A 22,664-nucleotide genomic window follows, 5' to 3' on the forward strand; every position below is an offset into this window, starting at 1 on the left:
GTCTTACAAATGCAAATTGCTCAGAACGCAGCCGAACCTGAGGCAGAGCCTGAGGCCGAGCCTGAGGCAGAGCCTGAAGAGGAACCTGAAGAAGATCCCGAAGAGGAGCCTGAGGAGGATCCCGAGGAAGATCCCGAGGAGAAACCTGAAGAAGAACCGGAGGAAGAACCGGCTGAGGAGGAGGCACACTCAGAGGTGTCCTCAGATGATGACATCTAGTGATGATGACACCTAGATGGAGGGGTTGTCTCCATCCGAACTATTATTTTCTATGAATTTAAGGATTGATTGGAAATACTTTGTAGCGAATACAATGGTTTTAATCATGAATTATTATTTGGATTAATATATGGTTGTGATGTGATGTTGTTTCTTATTTCTTTCTTACCTATCTTTTTATTACATGTATGGTGTGTTGTATATGAAAGAAAAATTCATGTTTAACATTTTATACTGTGATTCTAGGGAATGGCTGGAAGAAACGCTGGACACGGACGTGGTAACATCAACTTGACTGCAGCAGAACTCCAAACTCTGCTGAACGACCATGCGGCGGCCGCTCTAGCCGCACATGTCCAGAACCAAGCTGGAGGTCCAATTGGAACGTGTACCTTCAAGAATTACCTTGACTGCAAGCCCAGTACGTTTAAGGGCACCGAGGGAGCTATAGGTTTCCTGCGTTGGGCTGAGAAGGCCGAATCAGCTTTTGAGATGTGTAATTGCCCACCTGCCAGTAGGGTCAAATTTGCTGCTGGAACACTCGAAGATTCTGCCCTCACTTGGTGGAATTCGAACATACAGATTCTTGGATTGGAACTGGTTAACGCGATGAACTGGGAGGAGTTCAAGAACATGATGCGAGAAAAGTACTGTCCGAGAGAGGAGATTGCAAAGTTGGAATCTGAGTTTTGGTCATTGAAGATTGTGGGTTCAGAAATCGAAGCCTACACTACCCGTTCTCACGAGTTAGCTGTGATGTGTCCGCGGATAGTGGATCCGCCGAGTAAGAGGATTGAAATGTATATTGATGGGTTAGCACCGCAGATTCAGGGCATGGTGACGTCTTCCAGACCAGCCACGATTCAGCAAGCGATTCGGTTAGCTCACAAACTAACGGATCAAGCAGTGACCCAAGGTGCGCTACCACCTAAGGGTTCAACCACTAAAGCCCGTGACAACCCGAGCACTGACAACAACAACAGCAACCCGAGCAGCGGAAAGAGAAAGTTTGACAACACCAGATCCTCATCCTCGAACCCCCCACAGCAACACCACTACCGTAAGCCCGAACCCATTCAGAGCTTCAACAATCAGAGTCACAACAATAATAACAACGGTAGCGGGCAGGGTTCGAGCGGCTATGCTGGAAAATATCCGAAGTGCAACAGGTGCAACTATCATCATGCTGGCCCGTGTGACCGTGTCAAGTGTCAGAGATGCGGAAAGATGGGTCACCAGGCAAAGGAATGTAGAGGAGACCTTGCGGCAAAGGGTGCTCCTAAACCACCCATGACAACCAAGGGATGTTTTGAGTGTGGACAAGAGGGACATTTTAAGAAAGACTGCCCTAAGCTGAAACAGAATGACAACAATGGAGGTAATGGAAGTGGCAGTGGTGGTGGAAACAATGGTAAAGGAAGAGCTTTTGTTATTGGGTCGGGTCAAGCCCGCAATGATCCGTACGTGGTGACTGGTAAGTTCCCTGTGAACGATTGTTTTGCTTCTGTATTGTTTGACACTGGAGCTGATAGGAGTTTTGTATTAAAAGCCTTTGGTCAACTCTTAGACTTAACTCCAACCCCGTTAGATGCTAAGTTTCCTGTTGAATTAGCTGACGGTAAGACTATAATAACGACTCATGTACTTGCGGGATGTAAGTTAAAACTGTCAGGTCATGTTTTTGATATCGACCTTATTCCTTTTACGCTTAGTAGTTTCGATGTCGTGGTAGGCATGGACTGGTTATCCGAGAACTGAGCGGAGATTATAGTCACGACAAGATAGTCCACATTACTACCCCTTCCGGCGAGATCATTTCGATCCGGGGCGAGAGAAACGGCATGACCACCAGCGTCATTACCCTCATGAAGGCGCAGAAGTATCTACGAAAGGGTCATCCGGAAATTTTGGCGCAGATTGTTGAGAAACCCGCGGAGGAGAAGCGAATTGAAGAGATACCGATTGTGCGAGATTTTCCGGAAGTTTTCCCGGAGGATTTGCCTGGACTCCCTCCTATTCGACAAGTCGAATTCCAAATCGAGTTGACACCCGGTGCAGCACCCATAGCACGAGCCCCGTATCGGCTCGCACCGGGAGTTGAACAAGGTGACGGTCAAGAACCGTTATCCTTTACCCCGAATTGTTGATCTGTTTGACCAGCTCCAAGGATCGAGTTACTACTCGAAGATCGATCTGCGGTCTGGTTACCATCAACTAAGAGTGCGCGAAGAAGATATATCAAAGACGGCTTTCAGAACACGGTATGGTCACTATGAGTTTTCAGTTATGCCTTTTGGCTTAACCAACGCACCAGCCGTATTTATGGATCTTATGAATCGAGTATGCAAGGCGTACCTCGACAAGTTTGTGATTGTGTTTATTGACGATATCCTGGTCTACTCCAAGGACAAGGCTGACCATGAGGAACACTTAAGGGTAATTATGGAATTATTGAAGAAGGAACAACTGTACGCAAAACTCTCGAAATGCGAATTTTGGCTTCGCGAGGTTCACTTTTTAGGACATGTGATCAACGAGAATGGTATCCATGTCGATCCCGGTAAGGTAGAGGCCATCAAAAACTGGGAAGCACCTAAGACCCCGATTAAGGTGCGGCAATTCCTAGGACTGGCCGGCTACTACCGGCGTTTCATTGAAGGATTTTCAAAGATTGCCCAACCCCTCACCGCTTTGACACACAAGGGTACTAAGTACAATTGGGGTGACGCGCAAGAATCCGCTTTTCAACTGTTGAAAACCAAACTCTGTAGCGCCCCTATTCTAGCCCTACCCGAGGGAACGGAGAATTTTGAGTACATTGTGACGCATCGATACAAGGTCTCGGTTGTGTGCTGATGCAACTCGAGAAGGCTATAGCTTATGCCTCTCGACAACTACGGGTTCACGAGAAGAACTACACGACCCATGATTTGGAACTCGGAGCTGTGGTGTTTGCCCTTAAGATATGGAGGCATTACTTGTACGGTACCAAGTTTACCATTTACACCGACCACAAGAGTCTCCAGCATATCTACGATCAGAAGGAGCTGAACATGCGACAGCGTCGTTGGGTCGAGTTGCTTAAAGATTATGATTGTGCCATCAAGTACCACCCTGGCAAGGCCAATGTAGTGGCCGACACCCTCAGTAGAAAAGAAACCGATAAACCCAGGCGAGTGCGAGCATTGCAACTCACGATTCATGTCAGCTTACCCGATCAGATTCGCGATGCACAACTTGAAGCTTTGAAAGATGATAATCTTCCATCGGAACTCATGCGGGGCATGAACAAGCAACTTGAAACCAAATCGGACGGAGTCCGATATTTTGAGAACCGGATTTGGGTTCCACGATACGGAGAGTTGAGAACTCTGGTGATGGACGAAGCACACAAGTCCAGATATTCTATCCACCCTGGCTCAGATAAAATGTATCATGACTTAAAGGCACTTTACTGGTGGCCGAATATGAAAGCCGACATTGCCACCTACGTGAGCAAATGCTTAACTTGTGCCAGAGTCAAAATAGAATACCAGAAACCATCTGGCCTACTACAACAACCGGAACTTCCAATGTGGAAATGGGAACACATTTCAATGGATTTTATCACGGGTTTACCTAAGACACCGACGGGATGCGATACCATCTGGGTGATCGTTGACCGGTTGACTAAGTCTGCACACTTCTTAGTGATTAAGGAATCGGACAAAATGGAAAGACTGACTCGCGTCTACATGAAGGAAGTAGTGTCTAGACACGGAGTGCCTGTCTCAATCATTTCTGATCGAGATTCCCGTTTCACTTCGCACTTTTGGAAGTCACTGCAAAGCGCGCTAGGCACCCGTCTTGATATGAGCACAGCATACCATCCTCAGACGGATGGGCAAAGTGAACGAACTATTCAGACCTTAGAGGACATGTTGCGTGCATGTGTGTTGGATTTCGGAAAAAGTTGGGAACCTCACTTACCTTTGGTAGAGTTTTCGTATAATAACAGCTACCACGCAAGTATTAAAGCAGCGCCGTTTGAAGCACTGTACGGACGGAAGTGTCGATCACCACTCTGCTGGGCAGAGGTGGGTGACAGCCAAATCACTGGTCCAGAACTGGTACTCGAAACTTCAGAAAAGATTGTTCAAATCCGAAATCGCATGGCAGCAGCACGAGATCGCCAAAAGAGTTACCCCAACAAGCGCCGAAAACCTCTCGAATTTCAAGTGAATGACCAAGTGTTAATCAAAGTCTCACCTTGGAAAGGTGTGATTCGCTTTGGGAAGCGAAACAAACTCAACCCACGATACGTTGGTCCTTACCGGATAACGGAACGCGTTGGTCCGGTGGCGTACCGACTGGACTTACCAGCGGAACTCAGCAGTGTACACAATGTTTTCCACGTATCCAATTTGAAGAAATGCTTATCCGATGAAACCCAAGTAGTCCCTTTGGACGAACTGCAAATTGATGAACAGCTACGCTTCATTGAAGAACCAGTTGAAGTTTTGGACTGGGAAACCAAAACACTCAAGCACAGCAAAATTCCAATCGTTAAGGTTCGTTGGAACTCAAGACGTGGACCGGAGTTCACGTGGGAACGCGAGGATCAAATGATGAAAAAGTATCCTCACCTTTTTGAAGGGCTGACCAAACACCGGAAACCGTGAAACCCGACAAACCGTCATAAATCACCGTAGGTATGAATTAAATTTCGGGACGAAATTTCTTTCTACTAGGGGATGATATGACAAACTGAAAATTTTTCTTACTTTTTCAGACACTCATTACGACTTACTCAAATTTTCGGGACGAAAATTCTTTAACATGGGAATGATGTGACAATCGTCAATTTCAGGTTAACTCCGTTAACTCAACTCCGTCAATTCAAACTTAAAGATCATTGAATCTATAACGCACACCTCATTACATTTAAACTAGGGTTTAAATGACGCTTAACACTTACTACATGTGTAGTATTTCGGGAATTGCACCGAAACGCAAACGAGTTGACGCAAACGATTGGGGAATAAACGAAAAATGTCAAAACAAAAATTATGTGATAATTATGTGTTAGACTTATGTGTTATGTGATAACATTATTATAAACGTTAACTCAATGTGCTAGAACTAGTTAATTAAGCTAGAAAAATACAAACTAGAAGTTGAGGGACTAAAGTGTAACATGTTATTATAAATAATAACATAAACTAAAACCCTAACACTCTTTCTCTCCCTCCCAAACCCGACGGCAGCTCTAAGCCCCCCCCCCCCCTGCAATCGGCCTCATATACACACATACAATCAAGATTGTTCAAGTTTGATTGAAGATTAAGGTGTTAGGAAGGTATAAACAACTATCATATGCATCCTCTATGCTTAATTTCGATTTTAATGGGTTAATTATAAACCCTAGGTCTGATTTTTATATGTGATGGTGTTCATGTGTCTTGTTTTGATTGAAAGATGTATTGATTGTTGAATTGATAGCTAGTATTGGTGCTATTGCATGTTAATTGTTGTGTCTTTGAGTTTGAGATCAAATAAAACCCTAACCATGTGTGTATGGTAATTGATATGTATGGATAGTGGTTATAGTCTCTAGAATGTTATATGAATGATTTGTGGTCCATAGATAGTTAATATGTTGAGTTTGGATGCAAACAGTTTCTGGACAGATTGGGTTGTTGATGTTCAATTGACTGTAATGGGGTGTAAATGTGAAAATTGGTTGAGATAATTGATACTACAGTAAACTAAGTTGAGTCTAGTTTCTAAAGAATGTAAATTTTCAATTTTTGGACGTGTAAAAGTTAACCTTTATGATTTTACAAAACGTTGTGCAAAGCTGAGTTGTTATACCTGCTGTTAGGTTGTTTTGTAAATGTTATATCTCATGAACTACGAGACCAATTAGGTTGGTTCCACTTCTGAAAGTTGACTTGTTGAGTTAGGAACCTAACCCAAGTGGTCTTGCAATTATTGGATTTTTCGTTTAACGGGAATTTCAAATAACATTCTGTTGCGCATGAATTTGACTGTTATGAGTTTGCTGTAATGATTTGATTATTGTGAGAAACCTCTGTGGAATAAAAATATAATAAAATATGTTCTGGAAACCTAAGACATATATGCTTTTGTGATGATTTTTGGTAAATTAATTGTGATGCTATGATCGGTGGGATAGACTAGTTTTTCAAGTAGAATTCTGTCGTTAAGAAACTAGTTGCTGAATTTTGTGAAAGATGCATGAAACAACGTGATTGCTAATTTATTATCGTGTTTTGACCAAATTGCCCTTGAGGGGAATGATTGCTGATTAATTGTCGTGTTTTGACCAAAATACCCTTGCGGGGAATAATTGCTAATTGATTGTCATGATTTGACCAAATTGCCCTTGCGGGGAATAATTGCTAGTTAATTGTTATGTGATGACCAAATTGCCCTTACGGGAAGTAATTGCTAGTGATGTACATTATGAATACATGACCCGTAAATAATTGCTCACACATGTAACGTATCACAAATACACTTGTTAAAGTCACACACGATTCACAAACGAAACACGAAACATGTTGTGTGCATAGGTATTATGTGCCGGGTCTAGAGACTCGATAATATTCCGACACTTAGAAAAATCTCTTTGTTGTTTTAGAACGCTAGAGAGAGTTTTTCTGTGACGCGCATCTTGGTGAATTATTTTGGGAATACTTCGCAAACAGTGAGTTCACTTACCCCTTTTAAAATGTTTTCAAACGCTTTTCACTTGGGGGAGATAACATACTCCGAAAACGCATTTAAGATTTTGTTAATATAGATTATATATCACTTGTAAAGACTAAGTGGCAAACGCAATAACTAAAGTCCTTCATTCACATCGAACCGTTTAATATTGGATAATAGCGAGTCATTGTTGAGTAGTACTACTGGGTTTGACAAACCCCACCCAACGCTAAACTCGACTGGAGGTCGAGTGGGTGTAATCTTGGCTAAACACATACCATGGTCGGGATAGACCTGGTGGCAAGGCAAATGATAAACAGTCAGCTTCGGTGTCGAACACTTAGTAATACTTGTTTTATAGGCTAGCTACCTATAGATATATAATTGACATAACACTATCTGGTAACGCAAAACGCTTAACGCAAAACGCTGAACGCAAAACGCTGAACGCAAACGCTAAACGCTTTATTTTATATAAACGTGTGAACTCACCAACCCCGTGTTGACACTTTTAGTATGTTATTCTCAGGTAGCCGAGGCGGGCGCGCGGTATAAGATCATGCATGGTTTTTGAATATTCTGATATGCAAACATGTTTTTAACAATTATTACATGGGTTTTTAAGTCGTCCTGCGTGACGCAACGTTTATCTTTTGGTTTTTACGCTTCCGCACTTATTTTCATTTAAACGTTTTTATGGTTTGATTATAACTAATGATTCCGATCCTGTTAGTTCACACCCTCTGACGGTAAAACTCCGTTAGTGGATTTTGAGGGTGTGACATAAAAGCCCCTCAAAGTTCAATCAAAGTTTAAAATGAGTTTATAGGTTCTTAAAACTAATAATAACTTTACGAAAATCAGTTTGGACCCCTTATGTTCTTCTTAACGACACTATATTATGACAAACACCGATTTATTTAAAATCGAGGTCCATAATAATATTATATAATAATTTAATAAGGTTCTAAAAAAATTTGAGTCGGGTTTACGTATTAAAAGTTTACAAAAACAAATATAATTCGAGATCTGAATTTGACGAATGTCACATAACATAACCCGGAACTCCCACGGTTAATTTAATCGAAACGCCTTCATCATAAGTTTACCCTCGTCATCGTACAAGAGCAAATAATTTTCCTTCATATGAACATTACACCCGTTCTCCGTTGCTTGACCGAGACTTATTATATTATCTTTCAAACTTGGTATAAAATAAACATCGGATAAAACCCGATTACCTCCGGTTTTCGATTTTAACAAAATCTTTCCTTTACCGCATATATCAACACACGACCCGTCCCCGAATTTTACCTTACCTGTTATATTTTTGTTGAGTTCGGAAAAATACGACTGGTTACCAGTCATGTGGTTCGACGCTCCGTTGTCGAGATACCAAGTGTCCTTTTCCACTTTCTCGGCTTCAAGCCTTTTCGGGTTAACTCGTTCTTCGTTTAAGTAAACCGTCTCATGAAGATTTAAATAACCTGCCAGATCACGATCGTCTGGTTCATTCGTTTTAGTGAGATTTGCTTCCTGATATTCTCGTCTTCGTTCCGGACACGAGGACGCAAAGTGTCCCATCTCGTCACACCGAAAACATTTAATCTGGGAGCGGTCTTTCCTTTCTCTTACCTGTCCTTCGGTTTGGTACGATCCTTGTCCTCCGGTATCCCGGCCTCTTCCACGTTCCAATGAACTCGACCCACCTTTACCTTGGTTACCGGACTGATCATACGATTTACCTTTGTAACTACCTTCTGATCGATTGAAAAGTAACTGACTTTGAGACTCCGAAGCAGCGCGCTATCTTCCTCGTAAACGTTCCTCAAACGCCTTAAGTCTTCCTACAGCATCTTCAAACCTCATACTATCGAGATCAACCGTTTGCTCGATTGAAGCTACCAGATTGAAGTATTTGTCTGGAACCGCGTCGAGTAACTTTTTCACCAAAACATCTTGCTCGAATACGTGACCAAGACCCGTTGCCTTTGAAACCATACCGGTTATTTTTCCCGCAAACTAATCAACAGTCTCGTCTTCCGCCATCTTGAGTTTCTCAAATTCACTTTTCAAAGTTAGGAGTCGAGCCTTTTGGACTCGCTCGGCCCCAACAAACTGTGCCTTCAAAGCCGCCCATATTTCTCGAGCATTCTTGTATTGAGCAACCTGAAGAAGAATATTACCTTCCATAACTTGGAACAAAAACGACCTTGCCGTTTTATTCTTCTTCGCATCAATAGCCGCGCCCTCTTCCGGTTGAACGACTTCCCATAATCCTTGATCGTCCAAAATCGCTTCCACCACAATCGCCCATGTGATGTAATTTGTTCCGTTCAGCTTTGTAACCTGCACTGATATCCCCCTTCGCTTTGGGTGGGATTATCAGTCTTTCTTCGGCATCCGCCATTGACGTCTTTTTTCTCTTCCGTTGGTAAACACTTAACGATGTCGAACTCCCTTGCTCAGTCCGTTGGAACAAACACAAACAAATCAGTCCCGAATAACTTTTCAGAACCGAACCCGTTTGCTCGCAACACCCGAATCACAAATACCTCTTAAAGAAAAAATAAATCGTGCAAAATAAATACAATTGCAACACAATTATTGTAAACTTTTTTTTTCAATTCCTTTGTACGCACAACACCTCTGCACTTTTATTCTTTTTGAGTTTTGACTTTTGTGACACTCTTTATTAGTTTCTTAATCACAAAACACAACCCAGAAAGAATGCATCGATCCTCCTGTTGCCTAACACACCTTAGCCCGTTACAGAATCAAACCCTTGTTCTTGAACACAAAAAACCTGCGTCTGCCTTGCTTGAACAGAACCTGCGAAACCAGTTGGAACCGAACACTGTTTGAACCGAACAACTCCTTTTGTTCGATATGCAACCCTCGTCTCACTGCTCGAACACAAACCCGGTTGTTCTTGGTCTGCTCCTCCTGCGATCTTGAGGTTAACTAATCCTTGCTCTGATGCCAATTAGTGGCCCAGATCGAATTAAACACGAGAATATATTTGGCACAACTCACCAATTTTATTAATCAAGAAAATAACTCAAAACTTGATCAATTCTCTCTTAACCCTTACATGAATTCTTTGGGTTTATATAGAGGCTCGATTACAGTTTGAGTAAAACACAAACTCCTATTTATCTATTAAATAAAATTCCTCTCTATCTAATAAATAAAATAGATAATTATCTCTAACTGCAATAATTAAATAAATAATGAGATCAATCCATTGGCTCGAACCGGCCCCACCTTCCCGACCCATAACTCGGTTCGGGAATTAACTCCAACAACGTCTACCAGATACTTCTGTAATAAACGGGTATCGAACTGTATCAGTTGATATTAAATCTTCTTAAAGATACCCAAGTCAGGGGTCTGTTAAAAGAAGCTGGAGTTAGTGCAACCGGGGTGAGAACCGAGGTAAAAAATCTTAGATCAGGTATGCATGTGAAGGTACAAGAAAGTGCAACCCCGGTGAAAAATGATGTAAAAACTCAGAGAGGTAAACAAGTGATGAAGGTGAAAGGTGAACCCCAAGTGAACAATGAGGTTGAAAGACTTAGAGATAAAGAAGTGAAGAAAGTGGAAGGTGCTTCTGGAAATGGAGATGCTAATTTCGAGGCTCTTAAAACCTACGGTCGTGATCTTGCTGAGCAAGCTGGAAAGTTTGATCCTGTAATTGGGAGAGATGAGGAAGTTAGGAGGTGATTAGTGTTCTATTAAGAAGAACAAAGAACAACCCAGTTCTTATTGGAGAGCCCGGTGTAGGCAAGACTGTTGTTGTTGAGGGATTAGCACAGAGGATTCTAGCAGGTGATGTGCCAAATAATCTTAGTGATGTGCGTGTTGTGGCGTTAGATATGGGGGCGTTGGTTGCTGGAACCAGATACAGAGGTGATTTTGAGAAGAGGTTTATGACGGTTTTTGAAGAAGCGGAAGAATCGCAAGGGAAGGTGATATTATTCATTGATGAGATGCATCTTGTTCTTGGAGCGGGTCGGTGCAGTGGGTCCATGGATGCGGCAAATCTTTTCAAGCCTATGCTGGCTAGGGGTCAGATTAGGTGCATTGGAGCAACCACTTTGGAAGAGTACACGACACATGTGGAGAAGGATGCAGCCTTTGAGAGACGTTTTCAAAAGGTTTTGGTGGCCGAACCGAGTGTTCCTGACACCATAAGCATTCTTAGAGGGTTGAAATAGAGATATGAAGGCCACCATGGTGTTCGGATTCTTGATTGCGCTCTTGTGGCTGCAGCTCAACTTTCAAGCCGTTACATAACTGGTATAACTTATTTCTTTAAAAAAAATATTTAGTAGTTAAATGTAGGTATTAAATTATCAGGTTTTATTTACTTTTAGCCCACGGGTTCGAGTTAAGTTTCAAGTTTCTTATATATTGAGGGTTCCCGCTCTATTGTAATTACAAAATTTAGTCAAGATGCAGTCATTTACATAAACTTGTTGGAAATTATATGCAGCACGTTTCTTGCCGGATAAGGCTATTGACCTTATGGATGAAGCATGTGCAAATGTGAGGGTGCAATTAAATAGTCAGCATGTAGAAATTGATAATCTTGAAAGGAAGCAGATGCAGTTGGAGTTCATGCTTTAGAGAAGGAAGAAGATAAAGCAAGCAAAGCTCGCCTTGTTGAAGTGAGTTCATTAATTTGATAGCACGCATTGTTAAGAATTTTGGTTGATTTTACTTATAGTGTATAAACTAAAGTGTGGCCGTTTTTCAGGTGACAACAGAACTTGATGACTTGAAAGATAGACTTCTGACATTGATGTTGAAGTATAACAAGGAAAAAGAAAGCATCGATGAAATTCGAAGTTTGAAACAAAAACGGGAAGAACTGTTGGCGTCGTTGGAAGAAGTAAAGCGGATACGTCATTCCAAAAGAGTTGCAAATTTGAATTATGATGCAATCGAAGCAGTGGAGACTGATATAGTAAGAATTGAAAGTGAAGCAGGTGAAAATGTAATGGTGACAGAGACTGAGGAACCAGACCAGATTGCTGAGGTGGTGAGTAGGTGGACTGGTATACCAGTGACCAAGCTGGGGACCAATGAGAAAAATAGGCTTATTGGTCTAGCCGATCGGTTGCATCAACGAGTTGTAGGCCAAGATCAAGCGGTTAGTGCTGTAGCCGAGGCGGTTTTGAGATCACGTGCACTACTAGAAAAGTGGGCTATTGCTACCAAAATTTTGCAACCGAAATTAACGGTTGCAAATTTTGCGACCATAATGGAAAAGATCAAAAAATTACCGACCGAAGTCAGCACGGTTGCAAACTTACCCTACAAACAAGATGTGATGGCAAAACGATCGGAAAAACAGCGACCAAACTATGGTTGCAAAGTAAATAAAAGATATATTAAAATTAAAATACCATTGACCTCATTTTATTTCACATCCCTCTTCTCTCTCTTCCTTCAATCTCTCCAATTCGATTTCAAATCTTAAGCCTCGTAAGCATAGGCTCAATCCTACCTATCTTCCGTCAATTGTTGCCCTATTAATGGTGTTTCCACTCGGCAATTTACTGTTTATCTTCACCTAAAAACCTAGGTCACTGGATTTCAACTCGTATTCACCAGTTTCGGAGCGTTAATTCGATCTTCTATGAGGTTCAACCGGCCTTTTGTACCTGATTGTTCCGACGGCGGTGATGCGGCAGCGTTTTCGAGGTCGAAGTTTGGACTTTGGTACAACAAGCAGGTTTGTTCTATTGTTCATTAGCTTTCAGTTTCTGTTGCATGATTTGATACATTCGTTTATGCTTGATTCGAAACCCTAGCTGTTATAATTGTAGATGCTTGTGAGAATTTATCAAATTAGGTTTAAAATAAGGCTGAGGTTTTCTAATTTCTATTAATTAATGTATTATAGATTGATTTGAGTAACTAAATCTGTAGAAAGCTTAATTATTGACTTGAGTAAAGGTAATTGAAACGATGGAGATGCATTATTAGATAGATTTTAAATTTGATCATGAATAAAGTCATGGAATCTAAATACTTATTTGATTAGCTTACTGTTATTTCCCGTTGAGGACTCCTCTTATTTGATTCAATATATGCATACCACCTGTTCGATGAAATGCCTGTGTGAGTATTTGAGGTGGTTTTGGGATTATGATCTCCGTTAGTCTACATTTTGATAGTTAACACAACATAGGTTATTAAAATGTGTTTGGTAATGTGATCATATAACATGCTCTTCATGTATTAAACCTATTAACTCAGATTTTTTTACTTTTTTAATTAAGAATGTTTACCTTTAACTTTATGCAGCCATGGAAGCAAGAACTAATATGGGGAGTTTGCTGAAAATTTTACCACCAGTAGATTTTTTTTGCGTATACGTTTCAAGGTTATTTTTCTAACTTAGATTGAAGTTGCTTTTATTCTTTTCGGTTTTATATTTTTAGTCATGTTTTTGTTTGTGATATTATAGTCATCGATGGAAGATTATATTCTTGGTGTAATCAACTCACCATCAATGGCATTATGAGGTAATTCAGTATCAATTTTTTTATGCTTCTATGTTTTTGAATAGTTTTTAAGTTTTTATATTTTTTTATAATTCAAGAATCTGAATATGAGCTGGGATCACTATGTGTCATGGATGGCATCTCTCGGTGGAGCAAAACTGGTTCTTCCTCTTACCAATTTTCCGTTCTGTAACGGGTGAGTTTTAAAATTATTAGTGTAAAGGCAAAATATTCATATAAAGGGACTGACTCTTAAGATTTCTTTAAATCTAGAAAACGTGACATATGTATAAGTATGGCGTTGTTCGTATGGATAATCTAGTTGAAGATATGATGAGCTGGAAGAAGTTTTATATTAGTTTATATTAGTGGTCGCTTGCAAAAGCCCGCGTGTTTTCTCGTATAACTGTTGTAGCCAACTGTCTGTTACTAATGCTTTATTTTTTTTGTTTGTTTGTATTTCAGGTGCGTATAAATGTAGACAACAAAGATATAACAAATACTAATTTAATTAATTTGAGGGCTGCTTTATAGCTGCACTTTTGCTTTTGCCATCACAGTTCACTAAGGTGTTCCTTTCTCTCTCATTAATAAATTTAGCTGACATAATAAACTCATATTTTAATTATATATTATTGTTAGGTATGTAAATGAACCGAACGTTCAATGAACCTTTCAGTGGAAAGTTTATTTATTTAATAAGCAAACAAACATGAACAAATTTTTTTGTTCATTTTTTTAAACAAACGAACATGAAAACATGTATAGTTTGTTTGTTCGGTTAAACTTAATCGAGCAAACATGCTATGTTTTTTTCATCTAGTTCATTTGCTTTCCTAATTATTATTTCGTATGTAGAGAGAACTTTATGCAAAAATATGTAGCCACTCGTATATGGGCGATTTGCGCATGCTTTTTGCATAAGATATAAATAAGGTGTGGATCAGGATGTTTTTCTGTTCTCACTTTTTCTGCAACTAATAATTAATGTCACTGGGTTTATTTGGTTATTTGGGTAATGCTCTGTTTTTGAAGTGTAAGAATTTAAGAGGGCCTGCAATTAAAAGGTGTAAAAATGTGAAGAGTGATTCGGGTGGTTCGATAAGTGAGGTGATTGAAATATTCAAGGGATCAGCACGTGCTGGTTTGGGACGTGCACAACAACCAACTGGTTCGTGTTGAAATATTCAAGGGATCCGTCAACATCATTTCCCAAGATAGTCCATTGACCCTTTACAATCAAGATCATAATATATTTGGGGCTGATTTCTAGGCTTACTAATTGACAGCCTTTCCTTTCAATGTCATTCATTACATTTCCTTGTTTATCAAAATGTAGTAGGCTATTTATTCAGTGTATCATGTTCACGAAAAGATCATCAAATATACAAAGTTTATCAATTCCATTCCTTATCATTCTCTCTGATTATCATCATTAACACTATTATCATTGTTAACATGGTATCAGAGCAGTGTTCGTGATCCAAAAACCCGGTTGTGCTCATCATCTACCGAAAATCTGAAACATGTCCGAAGAAGATACCAACAATCTGGCCATCCAGATTGCCAATCTCCTTAAAAATGGAGTTCAAAACCAAACCCAAATCCAGAATACCAAACCAAATCAGTCCGATAACCTTAAAATTAGCCTCAATCTCACAAGCCAAAACTATCCTCTATGGGCTCGAATGATACGAGTTGCCATAGGGGGAAAATCGAAAGTTCTCTTAAACCATCTCACCAAAGACCCACCGGAATCCACAGATGAAAAATATGAACAGTGGGAGCAGGATGATCTGATCGTGTTTTCATGGCTTATTCAAAATATTGAGCCGACCATTGCTAGTAACTTAACAGAGTTCCCGACAGCAAAAACGTTGTGGGAAGCTCTTACGGTTACATATAGTAGCGGCAAGGATAAGCTTCAGACCTTCGATCTCCATGTCAAAGCAAATGGGTTGAAGCAAAATGGCATACCGTTAGAAGAATTCTGGATCGTGATGCATGGTATTTGGGGGGAGATTGAACGAAGAGATCCCAATCCAATGACGTGCCTCACCGACATTGCTGCGTATAACAAAATCAGGTCAGAATATAAATTGTGTCAGTTTCTCAACGCCCTTGATCGGAAATACGATCCCATGAAAAGGGAGATACTCCGGTGGGACCCCTTGCCGACAGCTGAAGCCGCCTACGCAACTGTTCGGAAAGAAACAGCCCATCAGAATTCTGGGGGCGACACAACAAGAGGCGGCATCAGGGGTGAATCTGACCAGTGACTTCGATGGGGGTAGGGCTCGTTTCAAAGGGTCGCCGGTCAGACTAAAAAGTTAATCTGTCTTCATTCCGGGTTGACAAAAGCAAGCTTAAATGTGATCACTGTGGTATGAATAAACACATGAAAGAGCAGTGTTTCTGACTTGTAGGATACCTTGAGTGGTGGGCCGATGGCCACAAAAGGGGTAAGGGAGCCGCCACCATGGGTAGCCAAGAGACCACCAACAGTGGTAGTAGCAATAATCATCAGAAACTTACTGGAAATGAGGGCAGAGGGACTGGTTTCATGGCGGTCGTAGGAGGAGATGAAGAGGAGGAAGAAACTACTGTAACAGGTATAGGGTTTGAGGAATATCCCTCAAAACCCTCCTTTTCCTGTTACTCATCAGATCCTTTTTTACTTGAACAAATAAACAAATCTCAAAATAAAGAAGTAACAGAACAGCCCAGAACAGCCCCCTGATGTTTCTAAAGGAGAATTAAATACTCCCTTTTCTAATGGGGAAGTTAACATGACAGCTAGTGGTAAAAAAGTTGACTCATGGATATTTGATTGCGGTGCCACGGATACAATGACCTATTGAGATTTCCGACATATGTACAAAGTCAAAACCTCGGAATCTTGTATTCATACCGCAAATGGATAGATTATTCAAGTAAAAGGGGGAGGGACGATTAAAGTAACGCAAGACATGGAATTATCAAACTCTCTCTATGTTCCCTCCATATCTTATAAACTATTATCGATCAGTCATGTTACAAAAGAACTGAACTGTGTGGTTCTAATGCACCCTACATTTTGTATTTTACAGGACATCAGGACGGGGAAGATCATTGGGTGTGGTACTAAGCGCCAAGGGTTGTATTATGTGGATGAAGTAGTGACTCAACAAGGAACTGTGATGCTAGCTCATGGATCTGCAGATAGGGAGGCTTGGTTATGGCACCGAAGATTGGGACACCCATCCACCGTTTTTTTACATCATTTGTTTCCTAAGTTATTTCCTACGAATAAAGTCTTGAATTGTGAGACATGTTTTTTTGCCGAGAGTCATAGACATACTTTCAAATCGAATGATACTAAGGTTGACTTTCCTTTTTCATTAATACATTCGGATGTGTGGGGTCCAGCAAAAGTTGGGAGACGGGGACAAAATTTCCGTTATTTTTTGCTATTTATTGACGATTTCACACGCATGACTTGGACTTACCTTTTGAGAAGTAAGTCCGAAGTATTTACAAAATTCACAAATTTTTGTGCCATGGTCAAAACCCAATTTAAAAGCGAACATACAAATTCTCAGATCTGATAATGGAGGAGAATATGTAAATAACCCCATGAAAGAGTTCCGTCAAAAGGGGGGAATAATTCATCAGACCTCCTGTGCTCATACACCCGAACAAAACGGGGTATCCGAAAGAAAAAAACCGTTTTCTATTAGAATTAACCCGTGCCCTCATGATTGAATCCCAAGTTCCAAATTATTTTTGGTCCGAGGCTCTTGTTACCGCAACCTACCTTGTGAACCGTCTCCCAACAAGAGCCCTTGGTTTGAAAAACCCACTCCAAGTTCTGTCCAAATTCCATAAACTCCCATCTACACTTACCCTAGAACCTCGTGTCTTTGGATGTTCGGTTTTTGTTCATATACCAAAAACGGAACGTTCCAAAATTGACCCATGTGCTGAAAAATGTGTGTTTGTGGGCTATGGAATAAACCAACATGGTTACCGGTGCTACAACCCGAGCAAACGTCACACGTTCACCACGATGAACTGTGATTTCCTTGAAACCGAATACTTCTACGACACCCAACACACTAGTGAGGGGGAAAAGGAGTACATTGACGCATTGAGTTGGTTGAAGTGGATGCCGTCATCAGAGGAAATTATTCACACGTCACTACCACAATCCACATGCCCAGGAAATAGTACCGCTAACAATGATCTCCCCAATCTAATGTCTAAGGTAAGTAATTCTCAAACTCAAGAGCCGAGTAGGAGTCTCCTACTGACTCTTATCTCTCCGATTCAAACATTAATTGTGAAACGCATGAAAATAGTGAACCTTCTGACTCATCTAACCATGAATCAGAACAACAGTCTTCACAGGTTGAACAAGAGAATCACACTAAAGAAGAGCCGGTTAGATATGAACTCCCGCCTAGAACTAACACGGGTGTACCTCCAAAAAGATACTCCCCTGAGAAAGAAGCTAGAGGCTCGAGATATCCGATGGCTAACATAGCAAAAGGGAACTTATCATTAGAGGCCGAGACCTTTACTACCTCTCTATAATCTGAAGAAATTCCAACTTCCATCGAACAAGCTTTAGAGTCAAAAAATTGGAGAGAGGCAATGAAAACTGAAATGGATGCATTAAGCAAGAATGACACATGGGAAAGATGTATTCTTCCCCATGGAAAGAAAACAGTGGGATGTCATTGGGTCTTTACTATAAAACACAAGCCGGATGGAACCATCGAAAGATACAAAGCCCGACTGGTTGCAAAGGGGTACACTCAGATGTACGGGATAGATTATTCCAAGACATTTTCTCCGGTAGCCAAGATTGACACAATCAGAGTTCTGTTCTCTATAGCTGCAAATAAAAATTGGCCTCTTCATCAGTTTGATGTGACAAATGCCTTCTTGCATGGAGAACTTGAGAAGGAAGTCTATATGAACACCCCCCCCCCCCCCCCCCGGGATTCATGGAAAGTTCTAATCCAAGAGAAGTGTGTCGTTTGAAGAAATCCTTATATGGATTGAAACAGTCTCCTCGAGCCTGGTTTGGCAGATTCACTTTAGCCATGAAAAAATATGGCTTCAAACAAAGTAACTCTGACCATACTCTATTCCTTAAACGGAAGGGTAAACTCGTTACGTGCTTAATTATTTATGTTGACGATATGATAATCACAGGTAATGATGAGGAAGAGATAAAGAGGTTGAGAACTAGTCTGTTTAAAGAATTCGAAATGAAAGATCTTGGAAGACTCAAATACTTCCTTGGAATTGAAGTTCTGAGGTCTAAACAGGGAATTTTTATCTGCCAAAAGAAATATGTTCTTGATCTATTGGCTGAAACAGGGATGATTGATTGCAAACCTGTGGATACTCCTACGGTGGTGAACCAAAACTCTATATGGAAGAAGAGGCGGAGTTGGCCGACAAGGGAAGATATCAGCGGATAGTAGGAAAGCTAATATATCTTTCACATACCCGTCCAGACATCATTTATGCAGTAGGAGTTGTAAGCCAATTCACGCATCAACCTCAAGTTTCCCACATGGAAGCTGCCTTAAGAATAATCAGATACCTTAAAGGGACACCCGGCCATGGAGTCCTATTCAAGGCAAATGGGCACTTAGAGACCCAAGTGTATACTGATGCGGATTGGGCGGGAGATAAAGGAAATCGGAGATCAACATCTGGTTATTTTACTCTTGTTGGTGGAAACCTTGTTACCTGGAGAAGCAAGAAACAGAAAGTGGTAGCCCTCTCAAGTGCTGAAGCAGAATTTCAAGGGATAGCACGAGGCCTGACAGAAGCATTGTGGATACGAAAGCTCTTAAATGAAATTGGATACCTCCAACTCAAAGTAGCAAAATTATGTGCGATAACAAGGCGGCTATTCAGATTTCAGAAAATCCAGTTCAACATGATCGCACAAAACATGTTGAGGTGGATCGACATTTTATCAAAGAGAAATTAGAGAACAAGATCATTGAGCTTCCATTTATCCGATCAGAAGATCAACTCGCAGATATATTAACAAAGGCGGTTAATGGGAAAATTTTTATGCGTTGTCTTGACAAGTTGAATATTGGAAATCCCACTACTCAACTTGAGGGGGAATGTTGAAATATTCAAGGGATCCGTCAACATCATTTCCCAAGATAGTCCATTGACCCTTTACAATCAAGATCATAATATATTTGGGGCTGATTTCTAGGCTTACTAATTGACAGCCTTTCCTTTCAATGTCATTTATTACATTTCCTTGTTTATCAAAATGTAGTAGGCTATTTATTCAGTGTATCATGTTCAAGAAAAGATCATCAAATATACAAAGTTTATCAATTCCATTCCTTATCATTCTCTCTGATTATCATGAATAACACTATTATCATTGTTAACATCTCGTTCCTTTTTCTGGGACCAACTGGTGTTGGGAAAACCGAGCTTGCTAAGGCTCTTGCAGAGCAATTATTTGACGACGAGAAACTTATGATCAGGATTGATATGTCTGAATACATGCTGGAATACTCTGTGGCCCGACTAATTGGTGCTCCACCCGGGTATATTGGTTATTATCAAGGCGGTCAACTTACAGAAGCCGTTAGGAGAAAACCTTATAGTGTAATATTATTTGATGAAGTAGAGAAAGCTCATGAATTGGTTTCAACATTTTACTTCAAATGTTGGATGATGGAAGATTGACTGATGGTCAAGGCCGTACCGTTGACTTCACTAACACAGTAATTGTCATGACTTCCAATCTTGGTGCTCAACATATGTTAAACGGGCTGTCAGGGAAGACCACAATGGCCAATGCTCGTGAAATGGTGATGCAGGAGGTGAAGAAGCGCTTTAAACCCGAGCTGTTGAACAGGCTTGATCAGATAGTGATGTTTCATTCACTATCAAATGACCAGTTAAAAAAAGTGGCTAGACTTCAATTAAAAAATGTGGCTGCTCGTCTCGCTGATAGGGCGTTGCTTTAGGTGTTACTGAATCAGCTTTAAATGTCATACTAAATGAGAGTTCTGATCCGGTAAGCATCAAAAAAATCTTGTTAATTATTATGATACATATTCATCTTACTGATTGAATTGGTTTGACATGCAGGCTTATGGGGCCCGCCCCATCAGGAAATGGCTGGAAATGAAGGTTGTGACTGTATTATCAAAGATGTTAATTGGAGAAGAGATTGATGAAAACTCAACAGTGTACATAGATGCAGGCATGAATGTTGAAGAATTGAGTTACGTTGTGGAGAAAAATGGTGAATCGGGTAATGTTGCAACCGGGCATACTCTGATATACTGATTCAAGTCACTACCGCACGTGCTGTGAAGTAGAGGAAGATTGTTCAGGAGGTGGTTGATGTCGATGACACGGATGCATAACCTAGAAGTACAATTGGTCTATTTTTGAGTCGTCGATTATTTTTGGGTCAAGTTTTATAGGAAAAGAGAGACATAATGGAGAGTCATGATTATTAAATGGTGAAGGTTTAAAGGGTTTTGACGTTTCGTTTTGAATTTAATTTGTGGTTTTGGGCTGTTTGAATTCATGGTGGTGGATTGAGAATTTGAGACTAGGATTTTTAAAGATATATAAAGAAATAAGATGGAGCAGGAGAGTATTTGGTAAAATATATAACAATGTACCATGTTGAATAATGAACTATACCACCAAAGTGCATGGGATAATTCGTATGGTTTAGAAAGTGGTGGCGTTGCCGTTGCCGACTACATGCAGTAGGTTGTAGAGACAAAAAAAATGCTCCATCGTGATGATAATAATCCATTCGGACTTTTAAAAAAGAAAAATTAACATGTTAAATAGCATTGTCTAGTTTTAGTATAGCTAAATTGACCCTTATCGTTTTAGTTTTAGTACCGACAGCCAATCAAAACCAAACGACGAACCCAACTTGGTTATGCTTTAAATATAAGAAGTGACAATTTCTGAAATCGTTTGGACTTATCTTGAAATATTTAATAACCATAGGGTTAACTGGTATCAAATATCATCCATTAAACGAGGGAAAATCGAATCCTATAAAATAATAACTTATATAGCTGACCAGATCGCTGAGGTGGTGAGCAGGTGGACTGGTATACCAGTGTCCAGACTCCAGACTCAGGACCGATGATAAAAAGAGGCTTATTGGTCTGGCTGACCGGTTGCATCAACAAGTTGTAGGTCAAGATCAAGCAGTTAGTGCTGTAACCGAGGCGGTTTTGAGATCACGTGCTGGTTTGGGACGTGCACAACAACCAACTGGTTCGTTCCTTTTCTGGGACCAACTGGTGTTGGGAAAACGGAGCTTGCTAAGGCTCTTGCAGAACAACTATTTGATGATGAGAAACTTATGATAAGGATTGATATGTCTGAATACATGGAGCAACACTCTGTGGCTCGGCTAATCGGTGCTCCACCTGGATATGTTGGTCATGCAGAAGGCGGTCAACTTACGTTAGCTGTGACGAGAAGACCTTACAGTGTTGTGTTATTTGATGAAGTAGAGAAAGCTCATCAATCCGTTTTCAACACTCTTCTTCAAATGCTGGATGATGGAAGGCTGTCTGACGGTCAAGGCCTCACAGTTGACTTCACCAACACTGTCATCATCATGACTTCCAACCTTGGAGCTGAATATATGTTACAAGGGTTGTCAGGGGATACTACAATGGCCAATGCTCGTGAAATGGTGTTGCTTTGGTAGTTACTGAAGCAGCTTTAGATGTCGTACTGAATGAGAGTTATGACCCGGTGAGCAAAAAAAATCTTGTTGCATGGTTTTGATATTTGTGTATCATACTAATCGGTTTGGTTTGACATGCAGGTATACGGGGCACGCCCAATCAGGAGATAGCTAGAAAAGAAGGTTCTGATTGAATTATCAGAGTTGTTAGTTGGAGAAGAGATAGATGAAAACTCAACAGTGTACATTGACGCAGGCATGAATGGTGAAAAATTGAGTTACAATGTGGAGAAAAATGATGGATTGGTGAATGCTGCATCAGAAGATATCGATTCAAGTACCTACAACACAAACTGTGAAGATGATGATGATGATGATGATGGTTGGGATTGTTTATGATGAAATGCATGAATAATTGGAAAGCACAATCGGTCTATTTTTATTTAATCTGACTATGAAGAAAGTTAATTCATGTTTTGGATTTTTAGTTAGACTTT

At 40.5% G+C, this 22,664-nt stretch overlaps 2 pseudogenes; both read left to right on the plus strand.

Moving 5' to 3' along the window:
- Positions 1-9,381: 9,381 nt before the first annotated feature.
- Positions 9,382-20,815, plus strand: LOC143548502 (chaperone protein ClpB1-like; annotated as a pseudogene).
- Positions 20,816-21,861: 1,046 nt separating this feature from the next.
- LOC143548503 (chaperone protein ClpB1 pseudogene) lies at positions 21,862-22,342 on the plus strand (annotated as a pseudogene).
- The last annotated feature ends 322 nt before the right edge of the window (positions 22,343-22,664 follow it).

This window comes from Bidens hawaiensis, unplaced genomic scaffold, assembly GCF_021521415.1.
Source record: "Bidens hawaiensis isolate Kalapana, Puna unplaced genomic scaffold, B.hawaiensis_p1.1 tig00015188_1, whole genome shotgun sequence".
NCBI classification, from domain to species: domain Eukaryota; kingdom Viridiplantae; phylum Streptophyta; class Magnoliopsida; order Asterales; family Asteraceae; genus Bidens; species Bidens hawaiensis.